This window comes from Lithobates pipiens, unplaced genomic scaffold (genome assembly GCF_037356315.1).
Source record: "Lithobates pipiens isolate NorthernLeopardFrog02 unplaced genomic scaffold, aLitPip1_a1.2 Scaffold_18, whole genome shotgun sequence".
NCBI classification, from domain to species: Eukaryota; Metazoa; Chordata; class Amphibia; order Anura; family Ranidae; genus Lithobates; species Lithobates pipiens.
Window position 1 is genome coordinate 268,453,376 of NW_027507758.1, and position 21,928 is coordinate 268,475,303.

Genomic DNA, 21,928 nt, shown 5'->3' on the forward strand with positions numbered 1-21,928 from the left:
GCCAGCAGGTATCTGGGCTGATCCCACTAACAATGCGTTTTTTTGGAACCCTAAACTGCTGGGTAATAAATGGTGGGTTCCCTGTTGCTATAAAAATCAAACTAACCAGAGTCACCCTTAACACTTATACGGTGATCACTGGTGAAAGGGTTAACTAGGGGCAATCAGGGGGTTCAAATTTTTATTAGGTAGTATATGGGGGTCCCTGGCGCTATATAAAAACCTGATGGGGAACCTAAATAACTAACTGGCTAACCAGCGTCACCAGTGACACTTATACTGTGATCGCTGGTGAAAGGGTTAACTAGGGGCAATCAGGGGGTTAAAACCATTATTGGGTAGTATATGGGGGTACCTAGCGCTAGAAAAACCTGGCGGTGAACCTAAAAAAATAACTAGCTACCTAGCGACACTAGTGACACTAATGCAGCGATCAGAAAAATGATCGCTTAGTGACACTGGCAAAAGGGGGTGAAAGGGTTAACTAGGGGCAATCAGGGGGTTAAAACCATTATTGGGTAGTATATCGGGGTACCTAGCGCTATAAAAACCTGGCGGTGAACCTAAAAAAATAACTAGCTACCTAGCGGCACTAGTGACACTAATGCAGCAATCAGAAAAACGATCGCTTAGTGACACTGGCAAAAGGGGGTGAAAGGGTTAACTAGGGGCAATCAGGAGGTTAAAACCATTATTAGGTAGTATATCGGGGTACCTAGCGCTATAAAAACCTGGCGGTGAACCTAAAAAAAAAACTAGCTACCTAGCGACACTAGCGACACTAATGCAGCGATCAGAAAAATGATCGCTTAGTGACACTGGCAAAAGGGGGTGAAAGGGTTAACTAGGGGCAATCAGGGGGTTAAAACCATTATTGGGTAGTATATCGGGGTACCTATCGCTATAAAAACCTGGCGGTGAACCTAAAAAAATAACTACGATCAGGGGGGTGATCGGGGGGGGGGTTTGTGTACCTATGTGTACCTATGTGTTAGTGTAGTGTTTGGTGCACTTACTTTTAGTCTTCTCCTCGTAGTCCGGTCTAAAAGACCGCCCCGAGGAGAATGACATCACTTCCTCCCTGCCTGTGTATACAATACACAGTGAGAGGAAGCTTCTCATTGGCCAGGAGCGATTGAGAGGGGATGGCCAGAAACCAACGGCCATCCCCTCATCCAGGATCGCTCCTGCAGCGAAACGGAGCGCCGTATCCAGCGGGAGGGGGTCCGATCGGACCCCCCACCCGCTGGAAGGCAGGCACGTACATGTACGTGCTTGTGCCTGCCGGTGCCATTGTAATGACGTACATTGGCAATACGGCGGTCCTTAAGTGGTTAATAACAAGTTTAGGTATCTATAGATTGGCCTTTGAAATATACCATAGCAGCAAATAAAACTTTTACAGAGTATAGAACGTATTACACAGTAAAACCTTGGTTTGAGGGTAACTTGGTTTGAGAGCGTTTTGTAAGACAAGTACAATTTTTAAATAAAATTTGGCTTGATATATAAGCGATGTCCTGATATACAAGTAGCGTCATGTCACAACTGAGTATACAAGAGAAGAGAGGCGCCTCTAAGTCTAGTAATATGGTTACATTTAATGAAGGTACAACATTTAGCAACTCACATGGTTGATGATTAGAACAGGCATATCTAAGTATGCAGGCGTCCTGGGTAAAGATGTCCACATAGACCATCCTCCTCACTGCCATCAATGTCATCTCTCTTCTATGCTGCACTCTATGAGCGTTTCAAGCCACGCTTTCAGATCACGCTACTGCAGGGTAGTCTTCAACTGTGAGAGCCACTGGTTCTACAGATGATCTATATGAACAGCTTTACCCTGGATGCCTGCATACTTAGATGTGCCTCTTTTAATCCAACCATGTGAGTTGCTAAATGTTTTACCGTCATTAAATGTAACCATATTGCTACAATTAGGGGCACCTGTCTTCTCTTTTATACTCTGTAGCTGCTGCTGGATTTTGCTTCTAATCCCCTTGTGGAGGCTGCTATTTGTGGATGGACATTTTATGATTACACAACCTATCACATTGCTTTGCTATTATCTTTTTTTATATGGACTATAAACTGAAGGACTTATAAATAAATGGTTGTGGAATTAATAATTTGAGTTTCCATTATTTCTTATGGGGAAATTTGCTTTGATATAAGAGTGCTTTGGATTACAAGCATGTTTCTGGAATGAATTATGCTTGCAATCCAAGCCTCCTATAGACATCTACATGGAAATGCACATATTCTCCTCAGTACAAAAGTGTTTTTACCTCGATATGAAAAATACCAACAACAACAATGTAAAGCATTATATCACAATAGTGTTATGCATTTTAATCACATTATATGATCCTTGGCTTTTGATTCTTTGAATATATCTAGGTGCTTTGGGTTCCTGGTCTCCAGATTGGCTGTAATCATTAGGAATAAGAAAATGTCCTTCATCAAAAGTCCTCCCTAACAAACAAAGATGGCCGATATGTTCACCAAAAAGTTTATAGGTGTAAGGTTTCATTAAAGTAGAACTTTAGTCAGTTAATTAGGTCCTGCTAGATCACCTCAGGCTGGCTCCTTTTACAGGTATAGCTATTGTGATATTTGGGGGTTATTTAGCCTCTGTGTAGAGCACACCAGTGAGCAGAGTCCACGCCAGTTATGCCATTTAAGGGCTTGTTGGCCCACTTTTATTAAAAGTAAAAGAAACAAGTCCCATAACAGGAGGGTTCAGCTTCACACAAGTAACAAACGAATAAACAGAAGAATACCAAGCCACCTGGCTCTCCACAGCAATACCGCAGTTCCGGATTACACTTTAGCCCTCTTATCCCTATAACAGAGATGTCGTACAACTACTGTATCTCTTTTTATCTTCTTTTCTGCTGAGCCCACAGCTTTGGGCCCTCTGGCTATACCATGCAGACATGCATGCTTCTCCCTTGCTTGCCTGGACTCCTCGGGAGGGTGGAGCACAGAACCATGGTCTTGGCTCTGTTTTAAGCCCAGGACCCACCTGTGCAATCAACCAGCCAGACTTATGGCTGTTCCCAAAACCCGGTCCCAGGATTGGAGATTCTGTCCCACCCATAACACTATGCAATCTCCGGGCTCCAGGTCCCCAACTGGATTTTTGAAAATAATGAGCAAACTGAAAAGCCAGTTTCCTCCCAAATAAACAACTCCCCTAGAGCCCCTCAACCTGCCTGGTTGAGAACCCTGCATCCTTCTGCTGGTGGGGTACCACACTACCACACTATGTAAAACATAAAAAAAAAAGTGTCTATACTGATTATAATCCATTAATACACTGTCACACCCCACTCTGCACACGCTCAGTTGTGCTCTATTTTTTGGCACCGTACTGAAATTCAGAGTCACTAGAGGCTAATTTGCTGACAGATTAGGGGCTGTGGGCTTCAGCAAAATGTCAGTCTCCAGAAAGAAAAACTAGGAGCAATGCTGGAGGCAATTTACAGCATACACTAATTTTCATAGCATAATTATTAATGTTCAATGTATGTTTCTTGATAAAATTCATTTTGATCAAGTTGTTAATGGTAAAGCTCCTCTTTAATTTATCATGCTAAGCAGATTGGAAAATTAGGATAGTCCATGTTTCAATAAACCAGAGATCCAGGGTAAAAGTGTACTTTTCTTGCACCCCATTTCCAATCAGCATATGCCTTAGTCCCCTTTCACACATGCGGATTATATGTCCGTATTTCATCCATCCGTTTGCGGATGAAATACGGGCATACATTCATCCCTATGGGATAGTGGGTGTCTGTGGATGAACATCCGCAGACACCCGATTTCCTCCGCCTCCGCAACAGTCCGATTCTGCAGACGGAGGAAAATCCTATTTTTCTATCAGTCTGCAGAGCGGATCGGATGAACACGGACACACGGTCCGTGCTCATCCGATCCCCATAGAGGAGAGCGGAGAGCTGACAGGGCGGTCCCTGCACAGTGTGCGGAGACCGCCCTGTCCGCAGCCGGCTCAGCGGGGACAACGGAGCGATCCCCGCTGAGCGAACGGATTTGTGAATCAGTAATGATCCGCCCCGTGTGAAAGAGGCCTTACTTAAATCTTGTTGATTTTTAACAGTCTTAACAACTGATGATTTCAGCTGCACTGCACATTGTGGTAGTTGAATGTCTGCAACATGTAGTTTAGTGCACATTTCTCTGTGTGTAATAGTTCAGTTGGTGATGCTTACATAATTGCATGTCTAGTTACTTGGTAGACATGTCTAGAACACTGCAGTAAAACTTTACAACATTTCCCTGTTAGATTTTTAGTCTGTGGAGATTCTTTAAGGCCTATGTTGAATTACTTTAGGGTAATAAACTGAGAATTTCATATTCACAATATTTTTCTCTCTTGATAAGGATTTAAACTCAGATGTAACAAATTGTAGTCCACTGTCAGGGCTGGGCCCAGCCCTTCCTTCTCTCAGATCAGCTATTTGCCAGCTCCTATCTCTCCACAGTGAGTCACCTGTTGATGATCCTGCTCGTCGGTCCTGCCTTCTTAAGCCATCCAGTCCAGATGATCTCTGCCTTTGCCTTGGTCACATCTCTAGAGATGCTCTCCTGTGTTCCTGTTAAAGACTTGCTTGGCTGACATTCCTTCTGGCTCCAGATCCTGCTTGCTGTTCTACTTTGCTGTTCTCTGGATCCCTGACGTTTTGGCTGATCTGACTATCCATTCCTATTCCTGAACTCTGGCTATGTTTTGACTACGTTTACTCTGTTTACCTTTTTTTATAATTATTAAACAAGTGTGATTTAACTGTACTTCTGTCTCGGTCTGATTCATGGTTTCTGACAGTAGGCAAAGACCATGTATTCAGAAGATGCAGTCAATCCACTTGTTGATAATAGTTTTTCCAGAGTTTTCCAGAGTTTTTCCAGATTGGAGGAGCAGGATCGCCACATGGATCAGTTTGCCATGGAGTTACAAATGGAACCTTCCTGGAATCTCCCATTGTGGCTGCTCCAGTATACAGTATACAGTGTTGCAGGCCATCCCTGCTGCTTCTCCATCTCTGTGCAGGCACCCACCTTGAGTATTACCTCTATAAGATGTATGTCTGGTTCGGCTCTGCTTCCCCATCGATTTGGGGGCGATCCAGTCCAATGCAGAGGGTTTCTCAACCAGGTTGAGATATACTTTGAGATGCTGCCCCAGGCATTTCCCACGGACAGAAGCAAAGTAGGTTTCATGATATCTTTGCTTTCTGAGAGAGCCTTGGCCTGGGCAAACCCTCTACACATCTGGGAGATGCAAAAACCTGTTGTCTTGAGTTAACCTGAGTTTGTGGCTTCTTTTAAAAGGGTATTTTACATTCCCACACACTCTGCTTCTGCTGTCAAGTGCCTCATGTGCATCAAACAGAGCACGAGAACTGTTGCCGATTATGCCATTGAATTCCATACTGACAGCAGAGGTTGCTTGGAACAATGAGGCCCTTGTGGTTGCTTTTTCTCATGGTCTCTCGAATACCATAAATGATGAGATAGCAGCCCGAGATATACCCACCGAGCTGGAGAAGTTGATCACGTTGACATTGGTCAAGCCAGTAGTTTGCCTCCTCACCAGTCGTATGATTGCGCAATTGACCTTCAACCTGGTGCCATACACCCCCCCCCCCCCCATGCCCGGGTTTACCCCTTGTCGGTCTTGGAGGACAAATCCTAATCTCATGCTGGTGCTGGTTTCTTCTTTGTGAATAAGAAGAGTGGTCAACTGAGACCTTGTATTGATTACAGGGGTCTTATTTGTTTCATTATTAAGAATGCCTATCCGATTCTGTTGATTACGGAGTTATTTCCTATTGCCTCAAGGGAGCAACTGTTTTCACCAAGCTTGATTTGAGAGGGGCATACAATCTCGTGAGGATTAAAGAGGGCGACGAGTGGAAAACTGTGTTTAATACCAGAACAGGCCATTATGAGTACCTCGTAATGCCTTTTGGCCTTTGTAATGCCCCGGCAGTTTTCCAGGAATTTATTAATGATGTCCTCGGAGATTTGTTGCAGTGATGTGTGGTGGTTTATCTCGACGATATCCTCATATTTGCAAGTCCCCGTAGAGCCACCACACAGATGTCTGTCGTGTGCTTCAGAAACTAAAAGAGAACAACCGCTATTGTGAATTGGAGAATTGCGAATTCCATTATGAACAGGTTAAATTCCTAGGTTATGTCATTTCCACTGCTGGTTTTTAAATGGATCCAGAGAAACTTTCAGCAGTCCTACAGTGGCCCCAACCTGTAGGTTTACGTCCTCTGTAGCGTTTCCTGGGCTTTGCCAACTATTATCGGAAGTTTATTTGTAACTTCTCGTCTCTGGTCAAGCCCCTGACTGATATGACTAGAAAGGATGGTAACCCACAGAGTTGGTCTCAGGAGTCAATTATTCTTGAGGTTGATGCTTCTGAGACTGGAGTTGGTGCCCTTCTGTCTCAATGTCCTACCTCTGAGAGTGCTATGCATCCTTGTGGCTACTTTTCCAAGAAATTGTTACCTGTGGAGTACAATTTTGAGATGGGTGAAAAAGAGCTGTGAGCAATCATTTTAGCCCTGAAAGAATGGAGACATCTCCTTGAAGGTACCACTGTGTCGGTTCTCATTCTTACTGATCATAAGAATCTCACATTCTTGTCTGAGGCTAAACGCCTCTCTCCCAGAAGGCGCAATGGGCTCTTTTCTTGTCAAATTTCAATTACATTGTCTCATTCTTACCCGGTACTAAGAATGTAAGGGCTGACGAATTGTCACGACAAGTTTCCTCCACTTCCAAGAGGAGTTGTTTCCGGTTCTTGTGATTCCTTTGATCGTATTCTGGCTACAGTTCGCACCATTCTCACTTCTCCTTTGGATGACAAAATTCTTGCTGCTCAGGTCCATGCTCTTCCTGAGAAACCTTGTGATTGCTGCTTTGTCCCAGAGAGTCTCCATACTGCCATGCTCCAGGCTTACCATTCTCCCAAGGCTGCTGGCCACCCTGGGAAGAATCAACTCTTTTGGGCCATTCCCTAACAATTCTGGTGGCCTAGTTTACGTGCTGATGTAACCCCCTTCATGCTGCCTGTTCCATGTGTGTTCAGAGTAAGACTCCACGACACCTTTCAGTGGGCCTCCTACAACCCATACCCAATGGAGAGAGGCCCTGGACCCACTTGTCTATGGATTTCATTGTGGAGTTACCCAACTCCCAGGACAACACAGTTATCCTTATGGTGCTTGACCAGTTCTCAAAAATGTCTCATTGTATTCCACTTAAGAAGTTGCCCACTTCCAAGGAACTGGCTTCCATTTTTGTTAGGGAGATCTTTCGCTTACATAGGCTACCCAAGGCGATTGTCTCGGACAGGGGTAGTCAGTTTGTGTCCCGGTTCTGGCAAGCCTTTTGTGCACAGTTGGGAATTCAGCTTGTTTTCTCCTCTGCTTATCACCCACAGTCTAATGGGACCACAGAACGAGTCAATCAGTCCTTGGAGAAATTCCTACATTGCTATATTTCTGTCTATCATAACAACTAGTCAGACCTCTTACCATGGGCAGAGTTTGCTCACAATAGTGCCTTGAATTCTGCTTCCCGATTGTCCTTGTTTATGGCAAATTATGGTTTCCAACCTTCCATATTGCCTGACTCTTTTGTTCCACAGAGTAATTCCTGGGTTACAGGAGCATCACCATGGTCTTTGTTCCACTTGGGCACAAGTCCAGGAGGCTTTGCGACATGCTTATGAAAAGTACAGACTCCATGCTGACCGCAGACGCCTGCCTGTGCATGCCTAACAAGTTGGGGACAGGGTCTGACTGTCATCACGCAACCTCTGACTTCATGTTCCCTCTCTGAATTCGCAACTCAGTTTATTGGGCCTTTCCGCATTCTTCGCAGGATTAACCCAGTGGCTTACACATCAGACCTTCCTTCTAATATGCATATCTCAAATATATTTCATGTATCCTTATTAAAAACTTTGGTCTGCAACCGCTTTACCACCTCTGTGGCATGTCCTCACCCTGTTCAACTTGAGAACCATGAGGAGTATGAAACACAGTCCATTGTTGATAGATAGAAAAACTGATAGTGTGTATGGGGCTTGAGTGTTTCATTTGCAAAGTACTTCTGGTAGTGATTTCAAAGTACTTCATCCAGAATATAAACATCAGATCCTGGACAAAGGCATATGAGCTGTTCACTTTGCAAATAATTTTCTCCTAGCTTGTGAATGGTGAGAAGCTCTTCTATCTTCCATCATGCAACCATGTGCAAGCAGTATTGTAGTTTTTCCCTTATTTTCCTTGCTTGTTATTGGGTATTCTTTGCAAAGTGAATTTTCAGCACATTCACTAAGCTAAGGGAACACTTCCTTGCACTGTGAATGCTCTATGTTCGTTTAGTAAGGGCCCTTTCACACGTGCGGACCGCTCACCCATTTTTTCATACATCCGTTTTTGGATTAAAATGGACAGCAATGCTTCTCTATGGGATAGTGGACGTTAGCGGATGATCATGCGCTAACATCCGTTAACATCCGTCTCCGTTAAGCTCGGTTTTTCTGGATGGAAGAAAACGGACTGGACCAAAAAAAGATGTTAGCAGACGATCCGTTAACTTCTGATCCGCTGACATCTGTTTTCCATCAAAATATGTAATTTAATATGCATACATTACAATTAACCTATGACCCAGGTAGTGGTCTTTAGAAAAGTCACATGCGCAAGCACATGCTGCCTAGTGCCTGGAGAGAGGAGAGCTGCCTAGTGCCTGGAGAGAGGAGAGCTGCCTAGTGCCTGGAGAGAGGAGAAAGTGAAGAAATAGCCAGAGATGTGTCCCATGAACGGCTCATTCAAATTGTGCATGCCAGGCCAGGTTTATGGGACAAAAGAAGTGCAGATTACAGTGACCAAAACATCACAAGCGTGAAGTGGGAAGAAATATTCAAGGAGGTCACACCGAACTGGTTGTCGCTCAGTAATACACAGCGTCGGATACGTAGTAAGCAGTTTGTGGGGTGGGGGTGGGTTGGCATGGTTAAACACGTCACCTGCCACGTCACCTGGCCACATCACCTGCCACGTCACCTGGCCATGTCACCTGCCACATCACCTGGCCACATCACCTGCCACATCACCTGGCCACGTCACATGTTACGTCACCTGCCACAAGTTGGGGATTGTCTGCAAAGTAAAACCAAAATGGGCTAGTATGCATCACATACTAGCCAATTATGTGGCACTTACCTGCAAATGAAGCATGCGCTGTTCCTACTGGCTGTTCCTACTGGTGGTCGCATCCATCTATGCCCCTTTGCCTTCAGCTACTGAAGAAATGGCAAAGGGGGGTGTTTCTTCACAGCATATGCACCGATGACATCCCGCAGTGTACAGCAAATATCTCCTAAACTGCGCAGAGATAATTGCAGTACTTCTAGGTAAGCCTTTTTATAGTTTTTTTTTAAAACTGAAAAAAATAGTAGTTAAAAACCACTGTATTACACATATGAGTTTCAAATAGTATACATAATTATACATGTTGGAGTTCTATCAGTTCATTGTGTCTACCGTCCCTGCAGGCGAAAAAAACATTACAAGGTGGCGATCCCTTAGAGACCGCTATAGGTGGGAGCTTAATGAGGAAGCTAAAGCAAGTCGGAGCGGAGCAGGATCGTCCACAAAAAAAAAAAGCCCCTTCTTTGAGATGCTGGACTTCTTGAGAAGTGTTATGAACTTAAGAAGGTAAGTAAATACATTATTTCTCCCCTATATTAAATTATTTGGCCTAGTAGAAAAAATCATATACTCCAAAGAGGAAGTAAACCATAAAAAAAAAAAAAAAAAAAAAAAAAAACCTACAAAACAAAGGCATAATGAGCTAGTATTCATAGCATACTAGCTCATTATAAATTACTTACCTGTGATCAAAGCCCCCGCAGCGGTCCTCGTGCCATCACTCCCAGAGTGACTTCCGTGTATCGCGGCTCCAGTGCTGTGACTGGCCGTAGCTGCAATGACATCATGCATGCGGGAGCCACCAGTCATGGCACGATCACCTTCACAAACGGCACGCTTAGTCAGGCGCCATTATCTAAGTGTTTTCTGCAAATATCTCCTAAACCGTGTAGGTTTAGGAGATATTTCTTGCACCTACCTGTAGGTATAAGTGGTCCACTTTAAAAGTAATGACACACATGGATCTATGTATTGTAATAATTCTACTGTACTGACCTGTAATCCATCTATGAACAAATATTTTACAGTACCACCAGCAACATAACAGAAACAGAAGAGGAGGGGGATGCAGTGGATACCCAGCCTGCGCCAGAGAAAGACATGGGAGTTGTACATAACGAGCAAGCTCCCAAGGAAAACCCGTCTTCCCAATCGACAGCAAAAGCCACGCTTGAAAGACGTGTGCCACAACGTGTGCCTGTAAGTATCCTATATAACATGCCCCATTTTGAAATGTTGACAAAATAAAATGTGCTAATAAATGTTCCACCCCTCAGATTTGTTCTGTTGGAGCTACCGCATCGAGAGGCAGTAAACGTCACGGACATCACAAACGTGACATGGATGGAGCCATGTTGACATTTATGGAGGAGATGAGGGCAATAAGAAGGGCTGATACCAACGACCCATTTTCAGACCCCAATAATGAGGATGCTAGTTTTGTTAAAAATCTTTACCACCATCTTTTTAAAGTTCCCACTGCTCAGAAAATGGATGTTCAAATGCCCTGCCACCAGTCATTAGCCATCCCCAACGTCCATACCATGTTGAGCAAGCTCCACAACATCTATTTCAACATCCATACCTACAACCAAGGCATTATCCCCCATCACCAATGTGCACCAGCCACCACTGCCCAAAATGTTGTACCCCCACCTCAAGTGGCACCCACCTATGAGTCCTCTAGTTCTCAGGCTACTTTATACGGTAATTCCCCCCAGTCATCCAATTCCTATCCCACTTCCCACAGTCCTTATTATCAGGACCTTCAAAGAATCCCCATTTTATGTTGCCCTATTGTAGCTGGCCACCAAGTTTGCACTGCAGCACTAGATGTTTTTATTTGTGTTATATTTTTCAAAAAAAAATCTGTTTGTACATTTTAATTATTTTTGTGGTATATGTTGCAGTCACTGTCTATGACATTAATAAAAATAATTGACTGCATGGAAAATTGAATTTTATTATTGTACTCTATATAAACCAAAAACAACTGATACAAAAGAATGTGATGGTCATAGGGTCAGCGAGGATCGGTGTTGGCACTAGGAAAATGAAAACTACAAGCTTTAATCATACACTGATAGAAGTCACAAGATTGCTATACTGCTAACGTGAAAATGTATTATTTCTTAAAACTATTGCATTTCCATTTTCTGTGGGAAAACAAATACTGTATTTATTGGCGTATAACACTCACTTTTTCACCATGAAAATCGGGTGCAAATAGCGTGTGCGTGTTATACGCCAATACAAAAATGTACGTTTTTTCCTGAAACTTCCCTCTTAAAATGAATGTGCATGTTGTACACCTGTGCGTGTTATACGCCGATAAATACGGTAAAATGCAGGGGTACCAAAAGGGGGTCAACCATGCTACTAGCAAGGTGTACTTAATAAAGTGCCTGGTGAGTGTTTTTACACATGTTGATACTGCCATGGAACCTCTCCCTCTGGGGACATGAAATAGTTTGCAAACGTATCACGCATGGTAACGACTGAATTGTTAGGTCACAGTCCGGTAAACCGTACAGAAGGTAAATCGATCTCGTCTTCTTCTTCAACATGAATTCCTTCTTTCTGACGTATAATGTTATGGAGGACACAACATGCTTGTATAGCTAGTTCAGCATTCTCCAGGCTCAGTTGAATTGTTGTGTGGAATATGCACCACTTGCTGGTCAAAATGCCAAAGCTGCATTCAATAAGGCGCCTTGCGCGACTTAATAGACATGTGCACACTGAAATATTTAGTTTCAGAATTTAGTTTTTATCCGAAAAATACATTTATTTCGTTACTCCCGAAATTCGTTTTTATTTATTTTGTTTCGTTAAAAAATGCATTTGTCTGAAAATCTGAAATAATTAAGGTTGAAAGTGTCTGTCGAATGTTCTAAGAAGATTTGACGGAATAGCCTGTAGGCGGAAGATTCGACGGATCAGCCAAACTGTACGACACTGCAATCGTATATTTCCGGTCGAATGTTCCGCCTACAAGCTATTGTAAAATTCTAATGTTGTATGACACTAGTAGTAATTATATTTATTAATCAGTCAACCAACATTAGAATTCCTCTATAGCCTATGGGCGGAGCATTTGACCATAAATATCCACTCGCATCGACTGCTTCGTTGAATCTTCATGTTGAATCTTTCCTCTTTATGTTGAATAATCTTGGAAGAATAGAGTTACTGTAGGTTAGGCACATTCAACCTTTTCTGCTATTGTCTCTATAATGTTAAATCTTTTCTCTCTATGTAGAATAATCTTGGACTAATAGAGCTGTTAGGCACATTCGACCACAGGTTCGATGGACACAGATTGCTATTGTCAGCGTCATGTTGAATCTCCTATCTATATCAAACTGTTGTCACAACGAAAACGAAAATAAAGCATTTGTTTATGTCGGATCTTTCGTTTTTCGGTTTCTGCACAATTCTTATAGTTTGTTAAAACGATAACGAAAATACCCAAAATTCGGACAAAAATGCATTCGGACGAAAACGAATGCACATGTCTATGACTCAACTGATAGTTAAAACATTTTTTGGGGGGAGTTAGATTGTGCCTGGCATAAGGCCTTAGGAGATGCCTAGAAAGTGCAAATGCCTTATCAGCTACAAGCACATGTGGCATATCAGGCCCCACAGTTCCTGGAAGAGGTTTGTCTGATGGCAAATGAAAGGGGCCCTCAAGTAATCTTCTCCCCATTTCCAATGCTGTAAACACTCTTGAGTCTGCAATACGTCCATATGCCCTAATATCTACAGCTACAAACTTATAATTACTGTTACAGATTGCCATAAGCACAAGGGAGAAGTATTTCTTATAGTTAAAATATTGTGAGCCAGATCCAGGTTGCATCTGAATTCGGATGTGTTTCCCATCCAGGTCTTCAACATAATTAGGGAATTGGGTCTTATTCCAAAATCCATTTGCAATTTCCTGCCAGATAGATGTATCTGGAACAGGCATTGCAGTACACCAAAGCTCTTCCCATATTGCTTGTCAGGTGTCGTGCACAATTCCAGAAATTGTAGTGGTTCCCAACAAAAAGTGGTTTAGGGACGTATAGGATAGTCCAGATGTCAGAAACCTTGGAAGAGTAGAACGAATGGTGAAAGGAACCCTACATTATACTGGACATAATCAAGCAGAAAGTCTGTCTGGCTTACCTCAGGGTAAGTAGAAGTTGCTCCTCTGGAGGCACACAATGTCTCATATCCGTGTTCATCCTTTACAAACGGGGATGCAACTTTTCTAATAAAAATTCAAACGTGGGTACAGACGTTTGTGGGAAACGTTGCAGTTCTGCATATTGCAAAGCAAAAAACCCTTCAGTGGGCCTCTTGAGCAGCATGGGATGTGTCCAGTACCTGCGTCTTATTGCAGAATTCTCCCTGGTCATGCTTTTCTGCCCAAATCCATTGCTCTAAATAAGCACGTACACTACAGCAAGGAATCAGAAAGCACAAAGCAAGCTGAAACCACAAAGCAGCATGGGAAGCACAATGCACGCTGGGGAAAACAAGGAATCATGGGAAAATTCCCATAATTCATGAAAAACTGATTAAATACAGTTCTAAAAAAGGGACATAAACAGGTGCAAAACGGATGACAACTGGTGTAAAACAGATGACAACGGATGTAAAATGGAAATGAAAATGGATGAAAAATGGTGTTTACTGACAACAACTAATGATAAAAAAACTGAATTGATCTAATGATCTAATTTACGGTCCGCATGTGTGAAAGGGCCCTAAATCTCTCCCTCTCCTGTATCAAGCATCTGGACAATAGAGATAGCCAATAGCCCTTGTTAGCAGAAGCAGTAGTAATGGTTAATAGTTGCAGTGCACAAAAGTTTACCTGGAATAAAAGCATCATATAATCTATTTTTAAGACACTAAACCCCTGGGCATTAACTTCATAAACTTGTTAAGCAGTAGAAGTGTACCCGTTTTTTTTCCCTGAGTATTCCCATTTTCTGCATTTTTGTATTCTTTTCAGAGTATGCAGCTGCACTGGACTGTGAATGAATGGGAAGTGCTCTGTGCTGAGTGGCCTCCTGTTCATTTACAAACTGAAGCATAGTGAACAGAGGGTAGCAGGGGCAATCTGTGCAACACGGGATGATTAGGGTGTACCCAGGCACATCCAGCACACCCTGTGTGCATGCCTACGGTTGTCAGATATTGTCCTGAGCAGGAGATGCTAGTGTGAAAAGTTTCCATGCTCAACTGCCCCTTCTTCTGCTTTCTGCACCATTCAGAGACCTTGTACTACTATTCTCCCACTTGGCATCACATTCTGTGAAAAGGTGGTGAGAGAGAGAGAGATTGAATTGATGTGTAACATGTAGCACAATTATCGTTTTTGTACTTAGGCACACCCGCCGCATTTACTGGATGTTCTTATGTGCGTGTATATGGGAGTGGTGGGTACTTAACCACTTGCCACTTTGCCACAGTACATTTACTACAGCAAGGCAGGAGCTGCAGGCTCAGCGACAAACATGGTATGGATCATGGCACTCGGTACCCATTTGCGGTATTGTGTGACCGCTATGATTGGTCATAGCGATCACATGAATAGAATGTAAACAAAACAGTCATCAATGGCTTCCAATCATGACTGTTTTGCCTACTATTGTAATGCTGTTATTGGCCCACAGCTATCACATGGTACCTGGGCTAATCACAGCACCCTGTACCATGTGATTAGCTGCAGCCAATCACAGATCACATAGTTCTATAATCGGTAAGGTTAAAAAAAGACACTAGTCCATCCAGTTCAACATGTATTAAATAAAATTCATTCATAACAGCTAAAACATATGCTTATACCAGTGATCATCACTGTTATAAGCAATAATAGTATAAAAAAAAGTGTAAAAAAATAAATCCCTGATCACCCACCAAGAAGACTTCAGTGTCACCATAGTGACACTGTACTGCTCTGATTGCGGAATGTAAAAATGTACCTTAAAAAAATGAAAACATTTTACATAGTATCACTAGTCAGTATCCCTCATGACCGTGAGTCATATGATGATGCTGTACTGCACTGGTGACAATATGTAAAAAAAAATTTGATATTTTTTATTTTTTTATTTAACTCTTTATTTTTTCAATTAATGTTAACAAAATATTACAACTTTCCATGTTTCTTACTAAATATCTTGGACAGTTTACTTCCCAAAAAGGGTTCATATATACTGTCCTGGCATTTTAGGGCCTCAAGAAATTAGATAGGCCATTAGTACATCAGGATTGATCAATTTTCAAATATATACACCTTAGTTTATAGGAGCTATAACTTTCGCACAAACCAAATAATATACATTTATCAAGATTTTTTTTTTTTACCAAAGACATGTAGCAAAATACATGTTGGGTTGGCATGTATTATGAAATTAAAAAAAATATTTTATTGGATATGTTTAATAACCAAAAGTAAAAAATTTTTATTTTTTTTTTCAAAATTTTCAATCTTTTTTCATCTGTATAGCAAAAAATTAAAAAAACACAGTATTGATTAAATACCACTAAAGAAAGCTGTATTTGTGTGAATTTTTTTTTATAAAAATGTAAATTACATTAAAGTAGCACAGTGCTAAATGGCAAAAAATGCCCTGACCACGAAGGGGTAAAACCTCCTGGTATACAAGTAGTTAAAAAAGGTATTTCTGTGTTTTATTTTTATATGTTACATTATTATTATTAATATTATATTTATTTATTACAGGTACTTAAATATGCTGTCAATTTATACACCTACCAGCATGTCTTTGGAGTGTTGGAGGAAACCTAATATAAATAATAATAATTAAAAAAAAGGGGTTAAAGGGAATGGGGGGATGGTGGGACTTTACATGAAGCACAACACCAGGACCAAATAAATTAATTAGTAGATACTATTTAATGGTGTACATGGACGCACGTGGGACAGTAAATAACATGTAATAAATAACATAATAAATACATATCAATGTATACACACACATAAGTGTTCCTACATAGTAAATAATATATATATATTAACATGTATTTAAAGATGAAGAAAACCCTCTCTAATAAAAAAAATAAAAATAAACCTTGCAGGACAAAGGCATTATGAGCTAGTATGCAGAGAATACAAGCTCATTATGAATTACTTACCTGAGATCGAAGCCCCCGAAGCTTCCTTCACCCACATCCTCCATCGCCGCCATGATACCTGGAGTGAGTGGGGTATCACTGTGACTGGCTGGAGCAGCGATGACGTCACTCCGGCACATGCGAGCGGGAGCCGTCAGTGACGGCATCATCACCTTCACTAACCGCACGCTCAGTGCGTTTGCGCCGTTGTCTACAGCGAGCATGCGCCGTAGACATCTGTGCCTGCTTTTAGGGAAATATCTCCTTAACTTAGTAGGTTAAGGAGATATTTCTTGCACCTACAGGTAAGCCTTAATCTAGGCTTACCTGTAGGTTAAAGTGGTCTGTAAGAATTTACAACCACTTTAATGTAGCCCAAACTTGCATATAAACATGATTGATTGCACACATAATGTAAAATTGATTCAAATTTCTTCAAGGTAGTCTCATAGTAGATGCATGGTAGCTGTGACAATACATCGATGTATAACTCTATGCACGTTTCGTGGATAAATTCCACTCATCAGGAGCAAATGCGATATAGGTAGGTCTATAAGTAAGCTACAGTATTCAACAACATGGGTAGTATTAGTAGTTGGAGGCACTATGGAAACATCATCCCCGGAAACTGAGGTGACGGTGACTCTGGCAGCACAGCAGTGAACAGGAAACAAGACGTGAGCATCAATAGAAATGTTGTCCCCAATAAGTATCTGTGGTTGTAATAAGTGCTGAATAGGGGCCCATAAGGCCTTCTTGGTATGAAGTGAAAAGCATAGTCCAGAGATGTGCATAGTGTCATCAAGATGCAAGGAGCAAACTGGTCAAGTAGTTAAAAAAGGTATTTTTGTTTTTATTTTTTATTTTTTATATGTTACATTATTATTATTAATAATATATATTAATATTATATGTATTTATTTATTACAGCTACCTTATATATGCTGTCAATTTATGCACCTACCAGCATGTCTTTGGAGTGTGGGAGGAAACTCAATATAAATAATAATTTTAACTTTCATTCACTGGAGGGAGGATCAGAAAATTAATGGTTGCTGGTCTCCCTCCTTTCTACCCACCAACACTTGCCATGCTAGTCCCAGATCCACAGATGGGACAATAGAGCCAGGATACAGAGCCCGGTGGGAGCTGTGGGCAGCCGCCCATATGACTTCCACCTAAAAGCCAGTGCCCACTGAACAAATCTAAACACACTCCCAGCTACTATAGTCTATTTAAAATCCCAGTCTACCAGCTGCCATTTAAAAGTGGTGCTGGTAGACAAGTGGTTATATTATGTTCCAAGAGCAATCTTCCTCTAATGAGGGCTGAATTTGTTTTTTTTCTACTAGTTGGTCTGTTATTATTTCTTCTTTTAGAGTAGTGGTCTCCAGATGTGGCCCTTTATCTGGCCCTTGGGGCACCGTTTCACCAACTAACACCAGTGACGGTGCACCATTCCCCCTACTGACACCATAAATGGGACACTATTCTTCTCATTGATAGCAACTATGGGCCATTGTTCCACCCAATAAAACTAATGATAGGGAACTCATGCTGGGGCATTTTCTACTCTGACTGCCCACAGTCCAGCCCCACTAAAGCCTTAAGGACATTAAACTGGCCCTTTGATTGGAAAGTTTGGAAACCCCATTTTTAGCGCATCAAACTCACAGATAACAAGCAGCTCTGCTCTGCTTCAATAAAGACATCTATTCCTAGGATACAGATAAAATCTGCCATTTTTTAGTTTGCATTCTGCAAATGCTTGTTGCATGGCAGTCACACTGACCCTTTCATTTTATTACTTTGAATGGATAATGCAGAACAGATTTACCGAATTTGCATGTTTTTTCCGAGCCAGCAACTGGTTTTTCCCTCAGAATAAACTCTGGCGGTCTTTCTGATGGAGTTCCGATGAAACGGACTTGCCTACACACGATAACACCAAAGTCTAAAGTTTAGAACGCAATGACGTACGGTGGGACTAGAAAAATGAAATTCAATAGCCAGTAGCCAATAGCTGCCCTTGCGTCATTTTTGGTCCGTCAGAATAGCATACAAATGGTTTTCCTGATAGGATTCGATTCCGTCGGAAAGATCTAAAACATGTTCTATAACTAGGTCCTTCAGAAATTTTGAAAGAAAAAGTCAGATGAAGCCCACACACGCTCAGAATATCAGATGGAATGATTCTGTTGGACCTTTTCTGCCGGAAAGTCTGACCGTGTGTACAAGATAGTATTGAAGCAAGTGGGTCAGCATAACAGCCACATAACCTTTTCAGAAGGAGGCTAAGACCGATAGCCCTTATATTTCTCAAAGAAACACTTTTCTTTAACCACTTTCAGACCGGACCATTTTGCTGGTAAATGACCAGAGGTCTTTTTACACTTTGGCACTGCGCTGCTTTAACTGGTAATTGCGCGGTCATGCAATGTTGTACCCAAACAAAATTTGCGTCCTTTTCTTCCCACAAATAGAGCTTTCTTTTGATGGTATTTGATTGCCTCTGCGATTTTTATTTTTTGCGATATAAACGGTTTTTGGTTTGCGCAAAAGTTGTCACATCTACAAACTAAGGTACGTTTTCTGGAATTTACGCAGCTTTTAGTTTACGACTGCCTATCAGTATCTCATTTCTTGAGGTGCTAAAATGGCAGGGCAGTACAAAACCCCCCCAAATGACCCCATTTTGGAAAGTAGACCCCCTAAGGAAATTGATAAGAGGCATGTTGAGCCCATTGAATATTTTATTTTTTTGCCTCAAGCGATTGAATAATGACAAAAAAAAAATTTTTTTTTTTTTTTTACACAAAGTTGTCACTAAATGATATATTGCTCACACATGCTATGGGCGTATGTGAAATGACACCCCAAAATAAATTCTGCTGCTTCTCCTGAGTACGGGGATACCACATATGTGGGACTTTTTGGGAGCCTAGCCGCGTACGGGGCCCCGAAAACCAAGCACCGCCTTCAGGCTTTCTAAGGGCGTAAATTTTTGAGTTCACTTCTCACTACCTATTACAGTTTTGAAGGCCATAAAATGCCAAGATGGCACAAAACCCCCACAAATGACCCCATTTTAGAAAGTAGACACCCCAAGCTATTTGCTGAGAGGCATGTTGAGTTCATGGAATATTTTATATTTTGCCACAAGTTGCGGGAAAATTACAAACTTTTTTTTTTTTTTTTTTTTTTTTCACAAAGTTGTCACTAAATGATATATTGCTCACACATGCCATGGGCATATGTGAAATGACACCCCAAAATAAATTCTGCTGCTTCTCCTGAGTACGGGGATACCACATATGTGGGACTTTTTGGGAGCCTAGCCGCGTACGGGGCCCCGAAAACCAAGCACCGCCTTCAGGCTTTCTAAGGGCGTAAATTTTTGAGTTCACTTCTCACTACCTATTACAGTTTTGAAGGCCATAAAATGCCAAGATGGCACAAAACCCCCACAAATGACCCCATTTTAGAAAGTAGACACCCCAAGCTATTTGCTGAGAGGCATGTTGAGTCCATGGAATATTTTATATTTTGCCACAAGTTGCGGGAAAATTACAAACTTTTTTTTTTTTTTCACAAAGTTGTCACTAAATGATATATTGCTCACGCATGCCATGGGCATATGTGAAATGACACCCCAAAATAAATTCTGCTGCTTCTCCTGAGTACGGGGATACCACATATGTGGGACTTTTTGGGAGCCTAGCCGCGTACGGGGCCCCGAAAACCAAGCACCGCCTTCAGGCTTTCTAAGGGCGTTACAGTTTTGAAGGCCATAAAATGCCAAGATGGCACAAACCCCCCCCAAATGACCCCATTTTGGAAAGTAGACACCCCTAAATTTAGGGGTACACTAGTGAGACTAGGTAATAAATGGCGGGTGCCCTGAAACTATAAAAAAATAACTAACCAACCAGCGTCACCTGTAACAGTTATATGGTGATCACTGGTGAAAGGGTTAACTAGGGGGCAATCAGGGGGCTTTATGCGGTAGTATATGGGGGTCCCTGGCGCTATAAAAAGCTGCGGCGAACCTAAATACCTACCTGCCTAACTAGCGTCACCTGTGACACTAATACAGCGATCAGAAAAACGATCGCTTATTAGGCTGGGTTCACACTGGAGCGATGCGGGAACGCCACGAATGCGCGGCGGGTTCCCGCATCGCATGCCTCCCGGCGGCAGTTCACACTGCCCTATGCGAACTGCTGGGAGTGTCAGTGAAATGTTACTGACACCCCCAGATCAGTTCGCATATCGCAGTGCGATCTGCAAACTCGGATCGCATGGTGTGAACACCCATGCGATCCGATTCTGCTGCGGGCCAAAAAAAGGGTCCCGTGCGAATTTGCGGCGGGTGCGGCGGGTGTGGCGGGTGCGGCGAATGGCTGAACTCGAATCGCACAGAGATCGGATGTGATTTGCACTGCAGTGCGGTGCGAATCACATCCGTTCTCAAACCGCTGCAATGTGAACCCAGCCTTAGTGACACTGGCGACGGGGGGTGATCACGGGGTTAAACCTTTATTGGGGGGGTTAGGGGGGTACCTTAGAACTAAAGGGGGCTAACCCTAACTGCCCTAACAGTTATTAGTCACAAATGACACCCGCCGGGTGATCAGGGGGTTAAACCTTTATTAGGTAATAAATGGCGGGTGCCCTGAAACTATAAAAAAATAACTAACCAACCAGCGTCACCTGTAACAGTTATATGGTGATCACAGGTGAAAGGGTTAACTAGGGGGCAATCAGGGGGCTTTATGCGGTAGTATATGGGGGTCCCTGGCGCTATAAAAAGCTGCGGCGAACCTAAATACCTACCTGCCTAACTAGCGTCACCTGTGACACTAATACGGCGATCAGAAAAATGATCGCTTATTAGGCTGGGTTCACACTGGAGCGATGCGGAAACGCCGCGAATCCGCGGCGGGTTCCCGCATCGCATGCCTCCCGGCGGCAGTTCACACTGCCCTATGCGAACTGCTGGGAGTGTCAGTGAAATGTTACTGACACCCCCAGATCAGTTCGCATATCGCAGTGCGATCTGCAAACTCGGATCGCATGGTGTGAACACCCATGCGATCCGATTCTGCTGCGGGCCAAAAAAAGGGTCCCGTGCGAATTTGCGGCGGGTGCGGCGGGTGTGGCGGGTGCGGCGGGTGCGGCGAATGGCTGAACTCGAATCGCACAGAGATCGGATGTGATTTGCACTGCAGTGCGGTGCGAATCACATTCGTTCTCATAAACCGCTGCAATGTGAACCCAGCCTTAGTGACACTGGCGATGGGGGGTGATCACGGGGTTAAACCTTTATTGGGGGGGGTTAGGGGGGCACATTAGAACTAAAGGGGGCTAACTTTAACTGCCCTAACAGTTATTACAGTCACAAATGACACCAATGCAAAAAAAAAAAAAAAAAAATGACATTGGTGTCACTGTGACTGGGGGGCAGGGGTAATTGGGGGGGTGATCGGGGGGTAAAGGGGGGGTGTGAGTGTGCCTGGCAT